The sequence below is a fragment of the Rhinopithecus bieti genome, unplaced genomic scaffold (assembly GCF_001698545.2).
Source record: "Rhinopithecus bieti isolate Rb0 unplaced genomic scaffold, ASM169854v2 scaffold_61465, whole genome shotgun sequence".
In the NCBI taxonomy this organism is placed as follows: domain Eukaryota; kingdom Metazoa; phylum Chordata; class Mammalia; order Primates; family Cercopithecidae; genus Rhinopithecus; species Rhinopithecus bieti.
Window position 1 is genome coordinate 714732 of NW_016824041.1, and position 21183 is coordinate 735914.

Sequence of the window (21183 nt, forward strand, 5' to 3'; positions counted from 1 at the left end):
CTTTTTTTTTTTTTTTTTTTTTTTAGACACTTTCTCCCTCTGTGACCCAGGCTGGAGTGCAGTGGCGCGATCTCGGCTCACTGCAACCTCCACCTCCTTGAGATCAAGCGATTCTCCTGCCTCAGCCTCTCAAGTAGCTGGGACTGCAGGTGTACACCACCATGACCCACTGATTTTTGTAATGTCAGTAGAGACGGGGTTTCACCATATTGCCCAGGCTGGTCTCAAACTCCTGGCCTCAAGTGATCTGCCCCCCCTCGGCCTCCCAAAGTGCTGGGATCACAGGCTTGAGCCACCACACCTGGCTTTAAATTCTTTCTTTCTCCCAAGAGAAAACTTCAAGAAAATCCTCATCGTTGTTTCAGCCACTCACCTGTTTTAAGGCTTCACTATCTAAGTTCCCTTTGAGAGCCCCAAAGAACATTCAGGAAGGCACTGCTCCCCATAATGGGAAAGCCGCACAACAGAAGGACTAGGTGGAGGAAGAATATAGAGGTCTAAACCAACTCCTTGTTTTTAATAGAACTCAGTTGGGAGTGAGAAAGATTACATGATTTGCCAAAGATCATGTGACTAATTAGTGATGCCCTGGGGTGAATCCTGTGATATCTTACTTCTTAGAAGTATTCACAGGAACCTTCCCCATACTTCCACTAGGGTAGCAAACTGAGGTAAACTTTCTGCAAGGCAATTTAGGCAATCTTCTTCAACAACCTTAAATATATGCATATAATTTGACCCAGAAATTCTACTTCTAGAAACTTGTCATAAGAAGGTAATCAGAGGGGCCAGACGTGGTGGCTCACACCTGTAATCCCAGAACTTTGGGAGGCTGAGGTGGGCGGATCACCTGAGGTCAGGAGTTCAAGAACAGCCTGGCCAACATGGTGAAACCCTGCGTCTACTAAAAATATAAAAATTAGCTGGGCATGCTGGCGTATGCCTGTAATCCTAGCTACTCAGGAGGCTGAGGCAGGAGAATTGCTTGAGCCCAGGAGGTGGAGGTTGCAGTAAGCCGAGATCATGGCACTGCATTCCAGCCTGAGCAACAGAGCGAGACTGTCTCTTTAAAAAAAAACAAAAAGAGAAAACTAATCAGAGAAACACACTATGATTTAGTCATGAAGATGTTCACAGCAGGATAATTTACAGTAAGAAAAACTGGGAAGCAACATCTATGCATAATAAGAATGGATTGATTAAGTAATTAATGGTACTTATACACACAAAAAACTACAGAAGTACAAAAAACTGCAGTGTAAAAGATTGTTATTAGCAGCCTAAGTTAAAAAAAAAAAAAAGGAGGGGGCAGGAAGGTGGCAAAACAATGTGTAGAGAGGCTCCAAATTACATAAAAAATCTGAAGAGATGTGAAGAACAGCCCAGATGAGGTTAAGCCAGGGTGAGAGAAGCTAAAGCAGATGTCATAGAGATGTCATCTTTTGCTGAAATCTTCATGGTGTATGTTTTCAGGGATTTTAAAGACCTATAACTTAACATGCCCTAGTCTGTTACATGTACGTTAGCTTAAAGTCAACAACGGGAAGAAGGTGTTAACAGCATGAATGGTAAAGGGGACAGAGCAGAGCTCAGGAATAAGGATTGGGGAGCAGAACGGGAGTGGTCACAAAAGTGTAGCCTAAGATGAGAATCCAGATAGAGATAAGGGTGGAATTGGGTGGAACTCTGAAGATGAATAGGAGACAACGTCTGATAAACTCTGACCCAGCTGGCTTCATGGTGAGACATCTGAAAGATAACAGGGGCAGGTAATGATGAGAAAGTATATCCAGGATTAGCAAAGAGGTGAAGGTAAGGAGATGCCATGACAGAGTAATTACTGGCAATTTTGTGGATTGGAAGAAGGCATTCTTTGCCAAGGATTCTAAATGTCACAGCATGTAATCACAATTATGACAATTTTATATGTGTGGCAGTACAGTAGTAAAATAAATAATACTTCACCAATGAATGATGTCCTAGAAGGTATAGAATATTATCTGCCATCACTCATCTTCCTCCTTTTCTTATTTAGCATCATCATGAAAAAAAAAAGTGGGGGCTATGGAGTCACAAGCCTGGTTTTAGATTCCAGTTTTGCCATTTATTTTCTGAATATCATGAGACTCATTTTTCTCGTTGCTAAATGGGGATATTAGTAACCTGCTGCACAGGATGTTTGTTAAGAACAAAGCGGGTTCAGCTGGGTGCAGTGACTCACGCTTGTAGTCCTAGCACTTTGGGAGGCTGAGGCGGGAGGTTGCAGTGAGCCGAGATCCTGCCACTGCACTCCAGCCTAAGCAACAGAGCAACACTCCATCTAAAAAAAAAAAGAACAAAGTGAGTTCATATGTGTAAAGAGCCTAGTACATAATAGGCTTTCAATAAGGGTTTGCTTTTTCTTTTTTTTTTTTTTGAGATGGAGTTTCGTTCTTGTTGCCCAGGCTGGAGTGCAATGGTGCGATCTCGGTTCACCGCAACCTGTGCCTCCTGGGTTCAAGTGATTCTCCTGCCTCAGCTTCCCAAGTAGCTGGGATTACAGGCATGCGCTACCATGCCTGGCTAATTTTGTGTTTTTAGTAGAGATGGGGTTTCTCCATGTTGGTCAGGCTGGTCTTGAACTCCTGACCTCAGGTGATCCACCCGCCTTGGCCTCCCAAAGTGCTGGGATTATAGGCGTGAGCCACCACGCCCAGTCCAAGTGTTTGCTTTTTCTAACCCCAGCTCTCTATGCCAGTGTCTGGCAATACTGAGAAAACAAAATAGAGTCTAGCAAAGAAAAAGACTAAGGCCACCAAGCGTTTCCTCTCTCTCCCTGGGTTTTATGATCACCCTGGTTTTGATTCAGATGTACTTCAATCTTGGCTGATTTCTTTCCACCTGGCAAAGGCTGCCTGGCACCTCATACAATACACACTTGCTCTGCCACTCCAAATGGATCTGTTGCTTTAACTTAAGGTCTTGCTTTCAGAGTGGAGCCAGGAAACTAATTGTGTATATAGGAAATATTTGTGATTTCCTAACACTTCCACTTTCTGATTCTAAAAAATGTGCACCTCACATCAGTGATCACAACCCACTGATCACCCCTCACCAATTTCTCACTATCCTAGGTACACACTGCTCATCCCACAATGTCCCAGAATAGCCCCAGCATTTACCCAAACTCTCAGGATCAGTGCCAGCCATACCACATACTGGCTACATTTTTAGCATGGGTGTGTCAAGGCCACTTGGACTGTGCTCCCAGTTCGCTTCTTTGAAATATCAACCAGTATTAGAAACAATGGATTCCGGCCAGGCGTGGTGGCTCACACCTGTAATCCTAATACTTTGGGAGGCTGAGGCAAGAGGATTGCTTGAGGCCAGGAGTTTGAGACCAGCCTGGCCAACATGGCCAAAAACCTGTCTCTACTAAAAAATAGAAAAATTAGCTGGTCATATTGGCATACCCCTGTAGTCCTGGCTACTCGGGAAGCTGAGACATGAGAATTGTTTGAACCCAGGAGACTAAGGTTGCAGTGAGCTGAGATCGCACCAATGCACTCCAGCCTGGGCAACAGAGTGAGACTCTGTCTCAAAGGAAGGAAGGATGGAAGGAAGGGAGGGAGGGAGGGAGGGAGGGAGGGAGAGAGGAGAAATAGATTCCCAGATCTCCAGTTTAGAGGATGACTTGGCCAAAAGATTCTACTAGAAAAGTACTCCATTCTATTTTCTAAATTCTGACTACTAATGAGTTGAAATCAGTTCGTGCATCATTTCCATTCACTCAAATCACTCAAAACATGCTTAAAATTTCTTCTTTCTTTTTCATATGCTCCAAGATCTGTAATAGATGCACAATAAATGGCATTATTATTTATTTGCATAAACTGTCATTAGAGGTATTTATTCTACAAGCCAAAAACTTCAATAATAAAATCACTATTACTTACCAACTTTACATTCAAAATATATCCTAGTGGCCAGGTGCAGTGGCTCATGCCTGTAATCCCAGCACTTTGGGAGGCTAAGGTGGGAGGATCACTTGAGCACAGGAGTTTGAGACCAGCCTGGGCAACATGGACAGACCCTATCTCTACAAAATAAACAGTGAAAACTGAAAATAAAAAATTTAAAATTAAAAAAAGCTATCCCAGAACAATTTCTAGAAGGCAAATCAAAGCAGAAAAGACATAATGGCCAATATCAAAAGCAAAACAAAGTCAAGGACAGGGAACTTTGTTACCTGTACCTTCCCTTTTTATATTTGGACATATTTTCATTCAAGAAATTTTATCAGACTGGCCGGGCACAGTGGCTCATGCCTGTAATCCCAGCACTTTGGGAGGCTGAGGTGGACAGATCACCTGAGGTCAGGAGTTCAAAATCAGCCTGGCCAACATGGTGAAACCCCATCTCTACTAAAAATGCAAAAATTAGCCAGGCATGGTGGTGCATGCCTGTAATCCCAGCTATTCGGGAGGCTGAGGCAGGAGAATCGCTTGAACCCAGGAGGCGGAGGTTGCAGTGAGCCAAGATTGCACCATTGCACTCCAGCCTGGGCAATAACAGTGAAACTCCTTCTCAAAAAAGAAAAAATAATTGTATCAGACAGATAAATGACAGGTGGGGCTGCATCATTCAATAGTGAAGACTAATTCTTCTGGTAGAAAAAAGACAGCAGCCCAGACACCTCTCCAAGTAGTAAGGGAACTTTGGGAGAAGGAACTTTAGCCCACAAAATATACTCCAGAGATCAGTATTTTATAATTTTATTAGTGTTATTACTAAATTAATATTTCTATATATGGACACCAGTTTATATTTTCAAATTACGTTCATAGCCAGCATGTCATCAGATAGATCATCAGAAACAGAAATGAAAGCAGGTATTATTAACACTATATTTCAGGTTAGACTCCTCAGGCCTAAGGAAGTTAGATAACACGCTTAAAATTAGAGCTTAAAAATTCATTGTCACTCTTCATGGAATCAATGTGGTTTTATTTCCGAACGTAAAACAATGGGTTCCTTGAAGAAAAGCACCGGTTCAAAAGTTCTCCAGGTGTCATAGGCTAAAATCTGTATCCCCATCTCTCCCCCAACCAATTCCAAAATCATTTGTTGAAGCCCTCACCCCCAGTACCTCAGAATGTGACTATATTTGGAGATAGGGCCTTTATAGAGGTAATTAAGGTAAACAGATCATACAGTGGGCTCTAACCCAATATGGTTGGTGTCCTCATAAGAAGCGGGGATGAGGCCATAGACACACACAGAGGGAAGACCATGTGAGAACACAGGAAGGAGGTGGCCATCTACAAGCCAAGAGGTGAGGCTGCAGGAGAAACCAATCTGCCTTCACCTGGATCTCAGACTTCTAGACTCCAGAGCTGTGAGGAAATAAGTTTCTGCTGTTTAAGCCACTTGGTCCATGGTATGTTGTCATGGCAGACCTAGCTAGCTACACGCCGGGTACTCTTGATTCCTAGTTCTCTGTGGCTGTAAAAATTCTCATTGGTCCTAAGAGTTACAGCATCATCAGCTAGTGCCTTGAAGCCCTATGCACCTTTGTGTTGTGATACAGGTGGTCCCCAAATGGATAGAAAGTCAATGACACTTATCTGTCTGCTGCAGTCAGTGCTGGGTGTGAGCCCACTCATGGCCTCTAACCTCACCCAACTCTCTCCAATGTGTGTGCTTCACCTACCAGCTGAAAGACCAAGCAGGTCTCACTGAGACACTGGGATGGCTTCTTACAAGAGACTGCACACCTCTGAAACATGTCCATAAGGGCAACTCCATGTGAGGGATAGAGTAACAGAAAAAGAACATCCTAATCTATCATTTTTTAAATAGAGCAGTTATACCCCAAGCAGAATCAAGGCTTTAGGATCACCTAAAACACATGATTTAAGATGAATAATCCTTGCATTCTGGTGAGGAGAAAGGTGTGTTTGATTTGAGCACGCTGTTCTCTTCCCAGTAGATATACATACATTTAGGTACTGGGTCTTCCAGCAATCTGGACTGATCACATTTTGAGATGAATATATTTCCTCCTAGGATCGACTGTCACCCACACACCTCAGCCTTCCATGGTAATCAACTTAAATGTGGAAAAGGACATGCAGGAAGCAGATAATGGCTTACTAGGGACACATGGTCCTCCACTAAACCTTGGAACAAACACAAGGGAGTATGATCTCAAGGAAGCAGTCAGGCTCCCTTGACATTATTCCATAATTATTCCACGTTTTCCCAAACCTGGTCGATGCAACACACTCAGACCCATGTCTTCCAAGAGAACATTTCCTAGAGCCTTCTTCTCTTCACAATTTTTCCTTCAGTCTTTCAAGGGAGCATCTTCAAGGAGTCAACAACTGCTTATTGAGCCTCTGCAACTGGTGTGATACAACCCCTCCTCCTTCTTAGGGGCTTACGATCTAATTATAAAGAAATATTTGATAAACGTATTTCAGAATTAGGCCTTGTGTAATGAAAGTTACCTGTATTATGTACCATGTGTCTATCTATAATAGACTGTATGTCCACGAGGGCCCAGGTATACATCTGTATTTACTCACACTTTTGTTCACAGTACTAACAACAATAACTTGCCCTTCCTAGCTAATCATAAATAAAATTGAATAAAGTATATATAATAAAATGTAACAGAAATGCAGGGAAAGAAAACCTCAATGAAGTTCAGAGTTATGGAGGTGATTTTATGAAGGAAATGACCTGAGTCTCAGAAAATCAGAGGTCTTCTCATATGAAGGCATGAACAATGGAAAAGACGGACAAGACATGAGGGGAAGTTCAAAATTCTTTGTGTGTGTATGTGTATGTGTGTGTATGTGTGTGTGTGTGTGTGTGTGTGTGTGTGTGTAGAGATGGGGGGTCCAACCACATTGTCCAGGCTAATCTCAAACTCCTGAGCTCCAGCGATCCTCCCACCCTGGCTTCCCGAAGTGCTTGGATTTCAGGCATGAGCCACTGCACCCAGCCAAAGTCCACAATTCTTAGACTCACATTGACTCCAAGTCTACTTGGTCTACTAATTTTTTTTCACTGCCCATCAGCCTCATAAGATGTTACTGTCCCCTTGCTCGCTAAGAGTCCATGATCCGTCTGGGTATTCTCCCCGTCGCTCATACCCTCAACTTCTTTTTTCTTCTCTATCCTATCTAGAACTCAGTTCTCAAATCTGGCTAAACCCAAGCTGTCATCCGCTCAGCATCTGCCCCCAGCTGAACACCATCAGAGGAAAGCATACAATTGTACTTACAGGTTTCGTTTTAAATTTAAATTTTATTTAAAATCTGCAAACAAAATCTCAAGTGGCTTTTCCAAAACTGCCAAACACTAGCGATTCAGTCAATCCAGTGTGTCAACTTCCAGAATGACGATTCCATGCCTTTCTTCTCTTCCCAAAACTCTAAGACTCCTTCCCCATTCTGTCTCTTTGATGACACTGATGTCTCAGAAAGAAAAAAAAAGAAAGAAAAACCATAAAGGATTCACCCTGCTTTCACACAAGCCAATTCTACTGACCTTTCTTGCAGCCCTCGCTAACTACACGCCAGGTACTCTTGATTCCCGGTTCTCTGTGGGTGTAAAAATTCTCATTGCTAGGTTCCAAGAGTTATTTTCTGCAACCCTAACTCTCTTTTTCCCATTCCCTCCTAAATCTGTTCACTTTTGCTCTAAAGGTCACACCCTCTAGCCTGTTCACAGGCTCAGCAACTCCTAATATCTCCTTCTTCTGATTCATCTATTTACCCCTTTCTTCTGAGTTACTTCTATCTATATACAAAAATGTTTTCATAATTCCATTTGAAAAATCCACCCTTGACCCTACATCCCCATTTTTTCTCCCCTTCTCAGCAAAACTTGAAAGAACTATTGCTACTTGCTGTCTCCACTTCTTTACTTCCCATTCTCTCTTTAATTCATTTCATTCAGAGTTTCGTCCCCACTGTTCAACTGCAGCTGCTCATGTTAGGGTCATCGGGTAAAATCTAGTATTCAATTCTCTGTCCTCATTTTATTCCCAGCAGTATTTGAAACAGATGACCACTTGTTCCTCCTTGAAACATTATGGTGGGCAGGATAACACGCCCTTCTGAGTTTCCTTCTCAGACTGGCCCTTCCTTCTCAGTCTTCCTTGCTAGCATCTCATCCTTATATCGTCCATTAAATATTGGAGTGTCTCTGAGCTCAGTCTCTGCTTCAGGGCGAGCACCTCCCTCCCCATGTGATGTCTTCTACATCAATGGCTTTAAATACCATCTACATGCTGGTGACTCCCAAAGTTTATTTCCAGCTCCAATCTTTATCTTAAATTCCAGACAGCTGTATCTTTTTAATCCTCCATATACTCACTTAAAACTATAAAAACAGAGGTCTTCATTTTCCAATCTAAACCATCTCCTCCCCAATCATCTTCATCTCAGAAAATGGCCCCATAAATCATCCAGTCGCTCAAACCACAAACCTAGGAGTCATCCTTGACCCTCTCTTTCTGTTCTACTGGGCATCCAGTCCATGATTTTCAAGTCCTTTCTCAATCTCTTAAAACATATACTGAGCCCTCCCTACCACCTTTCCCCACTTCCACTGCCGTTGCCATACTTGACATCACCATACTTTCACTCATACTCTACAACAGCCATGCCACTGGTCTTCCTACAGCCTTCTTTCTCCACTACAGAATATTCTCCAAGAGCAGCCAGGGTATTCTTCTTAAACTATAAGTCAGATTGGCTTGCTCCCCTGCCTAACTCCTACCAATAGCTTCCCATTGCACTTACTGCACTTAGAATAAAATATGAAATCCTTATTGTAGCCTACAAGTCCCTGGTGATCTAGCTACTGGCTGCTTCTCCTCATCCTACACTTCTGCTCTTTGACCACTCCTCTCCAGCCATCCCAACCCTCGTGCTGTTCATCAAGCAACCCTTGTTCTTTTCTACCTCTTCCTGCCATGCTTTCCACCCCGAACCCCCATCATGGCCCCCAGTTCAGGTCTCTGCTCAGATGTGACCTCCACAGAGTGATCCTACCCAGTGGGAAATAAAAATACCCCCAGCCTCCGGCCAGTGCCATATCCTGCCTCCCTTTCTTCCCAGCACTCATCACTTGATGAAACTATATTATTTACTAGTTTATGATTTGTCTGTCTTCCCTTCTAGAATATGCATTTAATAGAGGAAGAAAACTTTGCTTGACTTCTTTGTCACTGTGATAACAAATCCAAGATGAGACATTTAGAAAATATTGCAGCTGGGCGTGGTGGCTCACGCCTGTAATCCCAGCACTTTGGGAGGCCGAGGTAGGTGGATCATGAGGTCGAGAGTTCAAGATCAGCCTGACCAATACGGTGAAACCCTGTCTCTACTAAAAAAAAAAAAAAAAAAAAAAAAAAAAAATACAAAAATACAAAAATTAGCAGGGTGTGGTAGCGTGAGCCTGTAGTCCCAGCTACTCAGGAGGCTGAGGCACGAGAATTGCTTGAACTTGGGAGGCGGAGGTTGCAGTGAGCCGACCTGGGTGACAAAGAGAGACTTGGTCTCAAAAAAAAGAGAAAAAGAAAAAGAAAAAAGAAAGAAAATATTGCTAAGGAAGGCTGGGCACAGTGGCTGAAGCCTGTAATTCCAGCACTTTAGGAGGCCGAGGCGGGTGGATCACCTGAGGTCAGGAGTTCGAGACTAGCCTGACCAACAAGGTGAAACCCTGTCTCTACTAAAAATATAAAAATTAGCTAGGCATGGTGGCAGGTGCCTGTAGTGCCAGCAACACCGGAGGCTGAGACAGGAGAATTGCTTGAACCTGAGAAGTGGAGGTTTCAGTGAGCCAAGTTCCCACCATTGCACTCTAGCGTGGGTGACAGAGTGAGACTCCATCTCAAAAAAAGAAGAAAGAAAGAAAGAAAGAAAGAAAGAAAGAAAGAAAGAAAGAAAGAAAGAAAGAAAGAAAGAAAGAAAGAAAGAAAGGAGAAAGGAGAAAGGAGAAAGGAGAAAGGAGAAAGGAGAAAGGAGAAAGGAGAAAGGAGAAAGGAAGGAAGGAAGGAAGGAAGGAAGGAAGGAAGGAAGGAAGGAAATATTGCTAAGGAAAGGGAGGAAGGGCAGGAAGGAGGAAGACAAACAGGAGAGGGAAGGGAATTGTGCTTTTTTGTATCAGATCATTTCCACAAATCCATCAAACCAAAATCTCCACATTAATAGAAGCACTTTCATGTTACCAATGTTGGAAAATAGCTCTTGTGAGCCTGAGCCTGAAGTCAATAGACTTTCTGTCCTGTCCCACAGTCTAGCACACACCCTGATTTAGCACTCTTGAAATTAAAGTGTGTGGTTGCTAGATCGGGATTCCCAACAACAGGTGCATTCTTTGAATGGATTCAGGCTATCTGCTGCTAAAAATACCTGTCATAGAGAACAGATACTCTAATTGCCATGACCACCCTGAAGCACTGAAGAATGTGAACTCCTGGAGATCAGGATGTCCAACCCACTATTACCTGCAAAATAAACTTCAAATGTAGATGAAGGAGCTTCCTTCTTTATATGAGACACTGTGCATAGCAGGTAGGTAACAATATTGTCCCTAGGACCATATACATGGAGACATTAAAGCAGGTAAAACTTGGGGCGAGAAGGGATTGCTGGGCATCGATGCGCTTCACTTCCTGATTCACAGCTTTTACTGTCATCCCCAAACTAAGAACACTCCATTGTTTCCACTTGTCCCAGCCTGACACTCACCTTTCCCTGACCCTTCCCTAGGAAGACCCTCCTTACCATCTCCCACCTGCCCCTTAGACAGGCTGCCCTCTTTACAGTTCTCTGCAAAAATACACTTATTCCCCACTTTAAACTGTTCATTGAACTTTTCTCTCTGTCTTAGTCTCTTTGGGCCGCTATAACAAAATGATTTAGACTGGGTCATTTATGAACAGTGGAAATGTATTGCTCCAATCTGGAGAGGCTGGGAAGTCCAGGATCAAGGTACAGCAGACTTGGTGTCTGGGGAGGACCTCTTCCTCGTAGCTGCTGCCTCCTTGCCGCACCTTCGCATGGTGGAAGCGGCAAACACTCTCCCTCAGACCTCTTTTACAAAAGCACTAATCTCATTCATGATGGTGGCGTCTTCATGACCTAAGCACCTCCCAAAGCCCCATCTTCTTTAATACCACCACATTGCCGATCATGTTTCAACACATGAATTCTGGGGGGACACATTCAGACCACAGCATCTTCTCCTTTTGTTCCAGTTTAAAGGATACCCACTGTGAGGAGTTGTTGTTTTCAAAATTTTTATAGTTGTTATTATTTTATTTTCATTATTTTTTAAACTTTTTGTAGAGACGGGTTCTCACCATGTTGCCTGGGCTGGTCTTGAACTCCTGGGCTCAAGTGATCCTCCCACCTCAGCCTCTCAAAGTGCTGGGATTACAGGTGTGAGCCACCACACCCAGATTATTTTCATAATTTTTTTTAAAAGTATTTTTAGAGACAAGGTCTTGCTCTGTTGCCCAGGCTAGAGTCCAGTGGCACAATCATAGTTCACTGCAGCCTTGAACTCTTGGGCTTAAGTGGCTAGGATGCCTCAGCCTCCCACATAGCTGGGACTACAGGCGCATGCCACCATGCCTGGCTAATTTTTAAAAATTCTTTGTAGAGGCAGGGTTTTTCTATGTTGCCCAGGTTGGTCTCGAACTCCTAACCTCAAGCAATCCTTCCACTTCAGCCTCCTAAATTCCTGGGATTACAGGCATGAGCCACCACACCTGACCTATGTTAATAGCAATTAAAAACTACTACTTCTCAGTCCATTTTCTTTTGTTATTGTTACTTTTCCCTCCACACCATGATTGTGTAATAGTTCATTTTCTGTTGTTTATAACAGAATACTTGAAAGTGAATGATTTTAAAAGAAAAAGTATTTATTTTGTACAGTTCTGGAGGCTGGGAAGTCCAAGGCTGAGGGGCCACATTTAATGAGAGCCTCCTGCAGGTGAGGACTCTGCAGAGCCCTGAGGTGGTGCAGGGTGTCACATCAGAGGAGCTGAGTAGGCTGGCTCAGGACTTTCTTCCTCTTCTTACAAAGCCACTTGAGGCACAGCCCTCAAGACCTAACCGCCTCCGAAAGACCCCATGTCTCAATATTGCCACATTGGGAATTAAGTTTCAACATGAGTTTCGGAGGGGACATTCAAGACTAGCAGGGCCCCACACCTTCCCCCAACCCATTCCCCTGCCTCCCACCTTCTCTGGATGCCTAAATCGATGTCATGGGCCTCAAGCCTCCCACAGTGTCTGTAGTAACAGCTACTCAGGAGGCTGAGGCAGAAGAATCACTGGAATCTGGGAGGCAGAGGTTGCAGTGAGCCAAGATTGTGCCACTGCACTCCAGCCTGGGCAACAGAGTGAGACTCTGTGTCAAAAAAAAGAAATTTGAGGATATCACTGCAATAATCACTAAAGTCCTCACTATTGATAATAATTTCACTTAGACCCAGTATAATCTGACACAATTTTCAAAAGAGATGGCATTGACCCATGGGGCCTACACCTATCTAGCTAGAGCTCATGCTAATGAAGTGGGAAATTACCTTTCAGAAATTAGCCTGGGCAGGAGAAATCCTCTCCCAAACACAAACATCTTTCTGCAAATGTACACACAGAACTTTCACCCCAGGTTCATCAGTAATGCCCATCAATTTGTTGCATCAACCTGGTTCCACCCTGTACCTGCTCACACATCTAGCAAACTTGGATTAAGTGTCTGGAAAGTGCTGGAGTCGAGGAGTGAAGCAAGAGCTGGTGAGTACAGAGAGGAGAGCAAGCAGTCCAGGGGAGCTAGGGGAAGCCGCACAGAAGGCAGGACTTGGCTGAGTTCTGAAGAATGAATAGGAATCTGCCAGGAGACACAACAACCTGGACAAACTGAGAGGATATTATGCCCATTGAAATAAGCCAGGGACAGACAGACAGATGCCTGCATGATCTCACTCACATGTGGAATCTAAAAAAGTCAAACTCACAGAAGCAGAGAGAAGAATGATGATTACCAGGGGCTGAGGGTGGAGAAAATGGGAGATGCTGGTCAAAGGGGACAAAGTTTCAGTGATAAGATAAATAAATTCAAGCCGGGCACAGTGGTACGTGCCTGTAGTCCCAGCTACTCAGGAGGCTGAGGCAGAAGGATCCCTTGAGGTCAGGAGTTGGGGTCCAGCTTGGGCAACACAGTGAGATCCCAGCTATGAAAAGAAAGATGAATAAGTTCTGGAGACCTAATGCACGGCTGCTGACTAGAGTTAATAATTCTGTACTGTATACTTGAAATTTGCTGGCTGGGCATCGTGGCTCACATCCATAATAACAGGGCTTTGGGAGGCCAAGGTGGGAGGACCTCTTGAACCCAAGAGCTGGAAGCTGCAGTGAGCTATGATCATGCCACTGCACTTCAGCCTGGGCAACAGAGTGAGCCTTTGAAGAAAAAAAAAAAAAGAAAGAAACGAAAAGTAAAAGAAAAAGAAAAAGAAAAGAAGGGAAGGAAGGAAGGAAGGGAGGGAGGGAAGAAAAGAGAAAGAAAGAAAGGTTTGCTGAGAGAGTAAATCTCAAGTGTTCTCACCACACACAAAAGAATGATAACTAGGTGAGGTGATAGAAATAAAAACTCATTTGATTGTGCGATCATTTCATAATGCACACATATATCAAATCATCACATTACATATGTTAAATTTTTACAACTTTGTCATTTCTACCTCAATAAAGCTGAAAAAATCAATAACCAATAAAAGAGTTTTAAAAGTGTTAAACTAAAATGCTGTAGAAGAGGACAGAAAATTTTGTTACATTTTCTCACACATTATTTAATTATTGCAACTAAAATGCGTCCAATTATCCCTCTTAACTAGTCTTACTTTTGTGTGTATGTGTGGTGTTTGTTTGTTTGTTTGTTTTTGTTTTTGTTTTTTCCAGCTACTCAGGAGAATCGCTTGAACCCAGGAGGCGGAGGTTGCAGTGAGCCAAGACTGCGCCACTGCACTCCAGCCTGGGAGACACAGCAACGCATGGCAGCATTTGTCGGCTTCTAGGCAGGCCTCAGGAAACTTACAATCGTGGTGGAAGGTGAAGAGGGAGCCAACATATCACATGGCCGGGGCAGGAGAAAGAGAGAAAGGGTGAAGGTGCCACCTACTTTCACACAACCAGATCTCATGAGAACCCTATCATGAGAACGGCACTGGGAGGATGATGCTAAAACATTAGAAACGGTCCCCACGATCAAATCACCTCCCACCAGGCCCCACCTCCAACACTGGGCATTACAATTGAACATGAGATTTGGGTGGGAACACAGATCCAAACCACATCACCTTACCCATAACATAAAGTTGATTAACAAATAAACAGACCAGTATCTACATAGATTTTATGCATGCATGACATAGCTTTTCTTAATATTTTCAGTATGTTTTGCCTATATTTGCCATATAGGCTGCCGCAGTTTGCAAGTTTTTTCAAATTATTTCAAATCTCTAAAACTTTTCAGTAAATTTATTGAAAAATATTTACAAATCAGTGGACCCAGGCAGTTCAAGCCCATGTCATTCAAGAGTCAACTCTACTATAAACTAGGTAACTTACAAACAACAGAAATTTATTTCTGGAGACTGGGCTGTTCAAGATCAAGGAACCAATAGATTGGTGGCTGGGTGTGGTGGCTCACGCCTGTAATCCCAGCATTTTGGGAGGCCGAGGCGGGTGAATTAGCTGAGGTCAGGAGTTCAAGACCAGCCTGGACAACATGGTGAAACCCCATCTCTACAAAAAAATACAAAAATTACCCGGGCATGGTGGCAGGCACCTGTAATCCCAGTTATTTGGGAAGCTGAGGTGGGAGAATCACTTGAACCTGGGAGGTGGCGGTTGTAGTGAGCCAAGATAGCACCATTGCACTTCAGCCTGGGTGACCGAGCAAGACTCTGTTTCAAAAAACTAAAAAAAGATTTGGTGTCTGTCTGGTGAGGACACACTTCTTGGTTGTCATAGACAGTGCCTTCTCATTGTGCCCTCACATGGTGAAAGGGGCAAGGCAGCTTCCTGAGGACTCTTCTATAAAGGCACTGATCCCATTCATGAGGGCTCTGCCCTTCTGACCTAGTCGCCTCCCAAGGGCCCCATCTCCTAACACCATCACCTTGGGGGTTAGGATGTCAATGTGTGCATTTCGGCAGGACACACTGAGGCCCACGCAAGGGGAGAGGTTGGTAGAAGAGAGACGGGCTGGACAGGTGCAATAGCTCAAGGGAAAGTTGAGGACCCGAACAGAGAGGGGCAATGGAGTGAAGGGTAGGAAGTCAGATTTGAGAAACAAGTCTGAGAGGACTCAGCAAGCACGTGCTGGGAATTATCTTCCAGTAAAATCTCTCTGTGACTCATTCCATGTGGAGGCTGAGGGAGCGGATGAATCAGGATGACGCTGAGGTTTCTGGTCGGAGAGACTGCACAGGTGGTGACGGCATTATTCCAAATGGAAGAGGGGACAGGAAGAAGATCAGCTGGTTCAGGGAGGAACGCGATGTGCTTGGTTTGGGATGCATCACGCTGGAAACGCCCATGGAACCTCAGGAGCAGATGACAGGGAGAGGTCACAACTGGAGATCTAAATGTTGGTCAAAGCCACATAAGTGCCACAAAATCACCCAAGGACAAAAAGAGAAAGGACTTCCTTGCTCAATAAATTTCCCAACATAGAAAGGAGACAGAGTAGCATCTTGAGATAGGTCAGTACAGGGATGTAGATGATTTTAGGTTTAAGGAGACGTGGGCATGTTTGTCAGCTCCAAGGAGGGAGCTAAAGGAGAGGAAACAACAGAATATTCAGAAAAGAGGGCTCTCACTGTTAGCATAGGAGGGAGTGACTGTGGCAAATGAAACAGAAGGGATTCATGTGTCATGCCCAGGTAGCACAAAGGTTAGCCTCAGAGAGGAGGGGACCTGCTATTTTCTCAGATACATGGGTTAACGAGTTACAGCAAGGGAAAACCAGGTTTGAAAGTAGGGACAGTGGCCGGGTGAGGTGGCTCACACCTGTAATCCCAGCACTTTGGGAGGCCAAGGCAGGCGGATCACAGAGGCCAGGAGTTCGAGATCAGCCTGGCCAACAAGGTGAAACCCCATCTTTACTAAAAATACAAAAATTAGCTGGGTGTGGTGGTGTATGCCTGTAATCCCAGCTACTCAGGAGACTGAGACAGGAGAATCGCTTGAACCCAGAAGGCAGAGGTTGCAGTGAGCCAAGATCACACCACTGTACTCCAGTCTAGGCAACAGAGTGAGGCTCCATCTCAAAAAAAAAAAAAAAAGAAAAAAGAAAAGAAAAGAAAGAAAGAAAAAGAAAAAGAAAGCCGGCACATTGAGTGGTTCTCCCAGAGGTCTCTATGGCCTCTGTACCTAGGGAGGTGATATAACCTGTTAAGAGTGAGGCCAAGAGTGGAGTGAGGGCATTGGAGAGCTTTTGGAATAGCAGCCCCGGAACAGGTAAAAGGGAAGCTGACTGAAAAGCAGAGATCGGGGAGAAATCAGCCCAGGGGAGGGAATGGCATTTCTTGAGTGCCTGCTCTGTGCAGGCCGTATTGTGGCTGATCTGCAAGACGATGGTGACAACGACAACAATGACTGATGGTGGCCTTCCTAGTTGCCATCTCACTGCCTCTTCCTCCTTTGCCACTGCAAACAAGAAGGATGGTTGCAGCTGTGACTTGCACTGTGTAGGAAGATAGAGCTGATTCTTTGCCACCTTCCTGCTGTCACATCACATCTCTGCTTCTCCCTCCTCTGCCCAGCTGCCCTGCTCAGTTCCCATGAATCTGGCATGGGGGATGTGTTATGAGGAGAAAAGACGGAAAGCACCCCACCACTTATCACAAGGAAGGCGGGAACTCAGAACCTTTTGTTTGTTCATTTGTTGTTGTTGTTGTTGTTGAGATGGAGTTTCACTCTTGTCGCCCAGGCTGGAGTGCAATGGCACAATCTCGGCTCCCTACAACCTCTGCCTCCAGGGTTCAAGTGATTCTCCTGTCTTAGCTTCCCAAGTAACTGGGATTACAGGGGCCTGCCATCACACCAGGCGTTTTTGTATTCTTAGTAGAGACAGGATTTCACCATGCTGGCCAGGCTGGTCTCAAACTCCTGACCTCAGGTGATCTGCCCGCCTCGGCCTCCCAAAGTGTTGGGATTACAGGCATGAGCCACCGTGTCCAGCACCCTTGTGTTTAAAACAGTTAATAGTAGTGATTCTTTATCAATCTCAGATTCTGGGCCAGGTATCATTCTACACACTCTGTGTATTAAGTTCCCCTCTTCCTTCCTTCCTTCCTTCCTTCCTTCCTTCCTTCCTTCCTTCCCTCCTCCTCCTCTTCTTCTCCTCCTCCTCCTCTTCTTCTTCTCTTCCTCCTCCTTCTCCTCCTCCTCCTCCCCCTTCCTCTCTCTCTCTCTCTCTCTCTCTTTCTTTCTTTCTTTTTTTTCTTTCTTTCTTTCTTTCTTTCGAGACAAGGTCTCATTCTGTAACCCAGGCTGGAATGTAGTGGCTCGATCTCAGTTTACTGCAAACTCCACCTCCCAGACTCAAGCATCTTCTCACCTCAGCTTCCTGAGTAGCTGGGATTACAGATGCACACCACCACACCGGCCTAATTTTTTGTACTGTTAGTAGAGATGGGGTTTCACTATGTTGCCCAGGCTGGTCTTGAATTCATCCAAGTCATCCAACCACCTCAGCCTCCCAAAGTGCAGGGATTACAGGCGTGAGCCACAGAGCCTAGCCTAATCCACTTTTTTTATACCAGCTCCATGAGATGAGGCAACATAGCTCTCATGAAATAGATTCTGCTGCCATTGTGCCTTTTTTTTTTTTTTTTTTTTTTTTTTTTTTTTGAGATGGAGTCTCGCTCTGTCACCCAAGCTGGAGTGCTGTGGCCAGATCTCAGCTCACTGCAAGCTCCACCTCCCGGATTTACTTCAACTCCTGCCTCAGCCTCCCGAGTAGCTGGGACTACAGGTGCCGCCACCTCGCCCGGGTAGTTTTTTGTAGTTTTTAGTAGAGACGGGGTTTCACCATGTTAGCCAGGATGGTCTCGATCTCCTGACCTCGTGATCCGCCTGTCTCGGCCTCCCAAAGTGCTGGGATTACAGGCTTGAGCCAACGCGCCCGGCCCATTGTGCCTATTTCACAGACGAAAAAACGAAGGCACAGACTTTTGCCTAAGGCTACACAGCACAGGCTATAAGTAGCAGAGTTGAAATCTGGACTGATTTGTTTCAGCCTCTGCTTTTGATCAACACCATACTGCCCTCCTGTAAGAAAGCTGAATGTGGGGAAACCCTCAGCCGTGTTTTTAGAAAAGACTTTAGACATATAATCTATTCCAGCCTCCTATATCAAGCAGAATTCCTTCTGCAGCTTGGACAACTCAGGACTTGACAGGCAGCCTGTTTCGCTGCTGCCCAGCCCTAACTGAACAAAACCTGCCAAAACCTCTTCCTCGTCCTCCCTCCTTTGGGAAGCCCAGACAAAATGTAGCTATCAAGGTGGTGAGCCTCACCACTCTCCCGGAATACGCAAGTCATTATCCACCCTTGCATAAGTAAAAGAAGGGCCAGTTCCTTCTTTTGCCTGGAGCTAAATGGGGATTTAAAAAAAAAAAAGAGAGAGAGAGAAAACAAGATGACCCCAGACTAAGGCACTTTACATGTAGCCTCAGTGGGGTACTGGGAAAGGGTAACTCTGTGGCTCCTAAGTGTGCTACACATCCCTGAAGCCACAGAGCATCTGCCTCCCTTAAACCACCCAGAAGGAGCACACTGCTAGGCTCAACCCTTGGGCATTCTAATGTCCAATCAGAAAATGTGTCATTAGGCTGGGCACAGTGACTCATGCCTGTAATCCCAGGCCAAGGTGGAAGATTGCTTGAGGCTAGGAGTTCGAGACCAGCCTACACAACATAGGGAGACCCCTCTCTACAAAAAATTTAAAAATTAGCCAGTCGTGATGGTGCATGCTTATAGTTCCAACTACTTGGGAGGCTGAGGTAGAAGGATGGCTTGAGCCTGGGAGTTCAAGGTTGCAGTGAGCCATGATTGCATCGCTGGACTCCAGCCTGGACAACAGAATGAGATCCTGTCTCCTAAAAAAAAGAAAGGAAATAAAAAAAAAAGAGAAACTGTGCCATTCAACATTTGTTTAGGCTCCTCAACTGACACAACAATGGACTTTACACTCTAAAGCCTATCTCTCGAGGCAATAATTCATAATTTGCTTCTGAAACTATAGGGTGAGTCTGGAAATGGCTTCCTCACCCCCTATTAATGAAGCGTAGATCTCTAATCTCTGGTTTTCCTTTCGGCCAGTAGATTGATTCACTGTGCCCTTCCAAGCTCGGCCTTTTGTCAAGCACTTCTAGGCCCCTGTGGGAGCTCAGTGGGTCTGTCCCCATTTTGCTCTGTCACCATATGGGCTGCACTCACCTGAGGAGCGAGAGGGCATGTGGCCAGTCAGATGGGGGCAGAGTGTCTCAGGAGTGCGGTCCAGGCTGCAGGCTAAGCAGTCGGCCTCGCTGGACTGGGGACAGCAGCCCAGGATGACTGTCCAGAAACAACAGCAACCCTTTCAAGAAGCTGTGAAACGCGGTTGTAGCTGTCGGCACTTGCTCCTTCACACTCCCGGGTGTGTGTATATGGGAAAGGGAACAGGCGAGCAGAGACAGGACTGAAAACTCAGGAAACTATAAATAAAAAAGAAAACTTGAGCCAAATCTTTTCACACTAAAGGAAATAAACATATGGAATAAGTTATTGGAACAAGCAGCTGAAGCAAAGGGCATAAATGAGTTCAACAGATATCTGCTTTGTTTGCTAGGAAAGGAAAGGACCAAAGAGAAACAGGATAAGAAAGACGTAAACAGGAGTGTTCCTCCCTCTTAATTTATTTATTCACTAATTTATTCACAAAAATTTTGGTGAACACCTACTAGGTACCAGACACTGTGTTAGGTTCCAACGATTAAAAAAACAAATAAAACGTGGTCCCTGCTCTTAAATTGCTCACAGACTAGTGTTTTCATTGCCTTAAAGTTTTTGTAGTTTTAGGGTTCTCTTAAAATTTTATCACAATAAGTATTTTAAGCATCTCAAGACATGTAGGGCTTTGGTAATAAAATGATTAATTACCATCTCTTTTGTGCTTTGATGCATCTTTTTCAAACCAAGGCCACTTCTACCCTACGTTGGAAAAGATACAAAGAGCTAACAGTAGTGGAGGATTCTTTTGTTGGTCACATACAGTGGGACTTGGGTTTTCTTAGTATGGTGGAAACAGCCCAGACATTGCAGCCAGGAAGAATCCAGGCGTGGTCATTTACAAGCTGTTACACCCTGGCCAGGGTATAATTTTTTAAAATTGACTGTTGGGAGACAGTTCTCCATTGGTCTCTCAAGTTTCTAAATATCTTACAAGCAAGGTACTTTGTTCCAAGCTGCCCTTACAAGGATGTTCATATAACAAATCACCTTAGAAGGTAGAGAGAGTGTCTCACTCTGGAGAAAATGGGAATCCAGGCTTACTAGGCATTATAAAAGATTCAAGTTCCTTTAGTATAATGTGACACACCGAATGTATAGGCATCTACTTAGATCTGTCCACATCACTCTTATGGGACTTGCAAAGGAAAGGCAAACTGGCACAAATACAGTGGTGCCCATGCTGCTTGCTGTACCATTCATCATAAAGTCATTTGTCTCTGACCCAGGGGTTTCATGTCTTCTGCCAGCATCCGTCGAACCATGACAGGCTAACTTGTTAACTTACAGGTAGAGTAAAACCTCAACCCTTCATAATTCTTTATGTTGACCCTCATATGAACATATAATGAGCACATGTAAAATATTTGTTTAACTAATTAATGAGGGAACAGATAAGATGGCAAAGGTGATTCTAAGAGCATTTGAAAATGGGCCAGCCAGGCGCAGTGGCTCACACTTGTAATCCCAGCACTTTGGGAGGCCAAGACAGGCGGGTCACGAGGTCAGGAGTTTGAGATCAGCCTGGCCAACACAGTGAAACCCCATCTCTACTAAAAATACAAAAATTAGCCAGGCCTGGTGGCGGGAGCCTGTAATCCCAGCT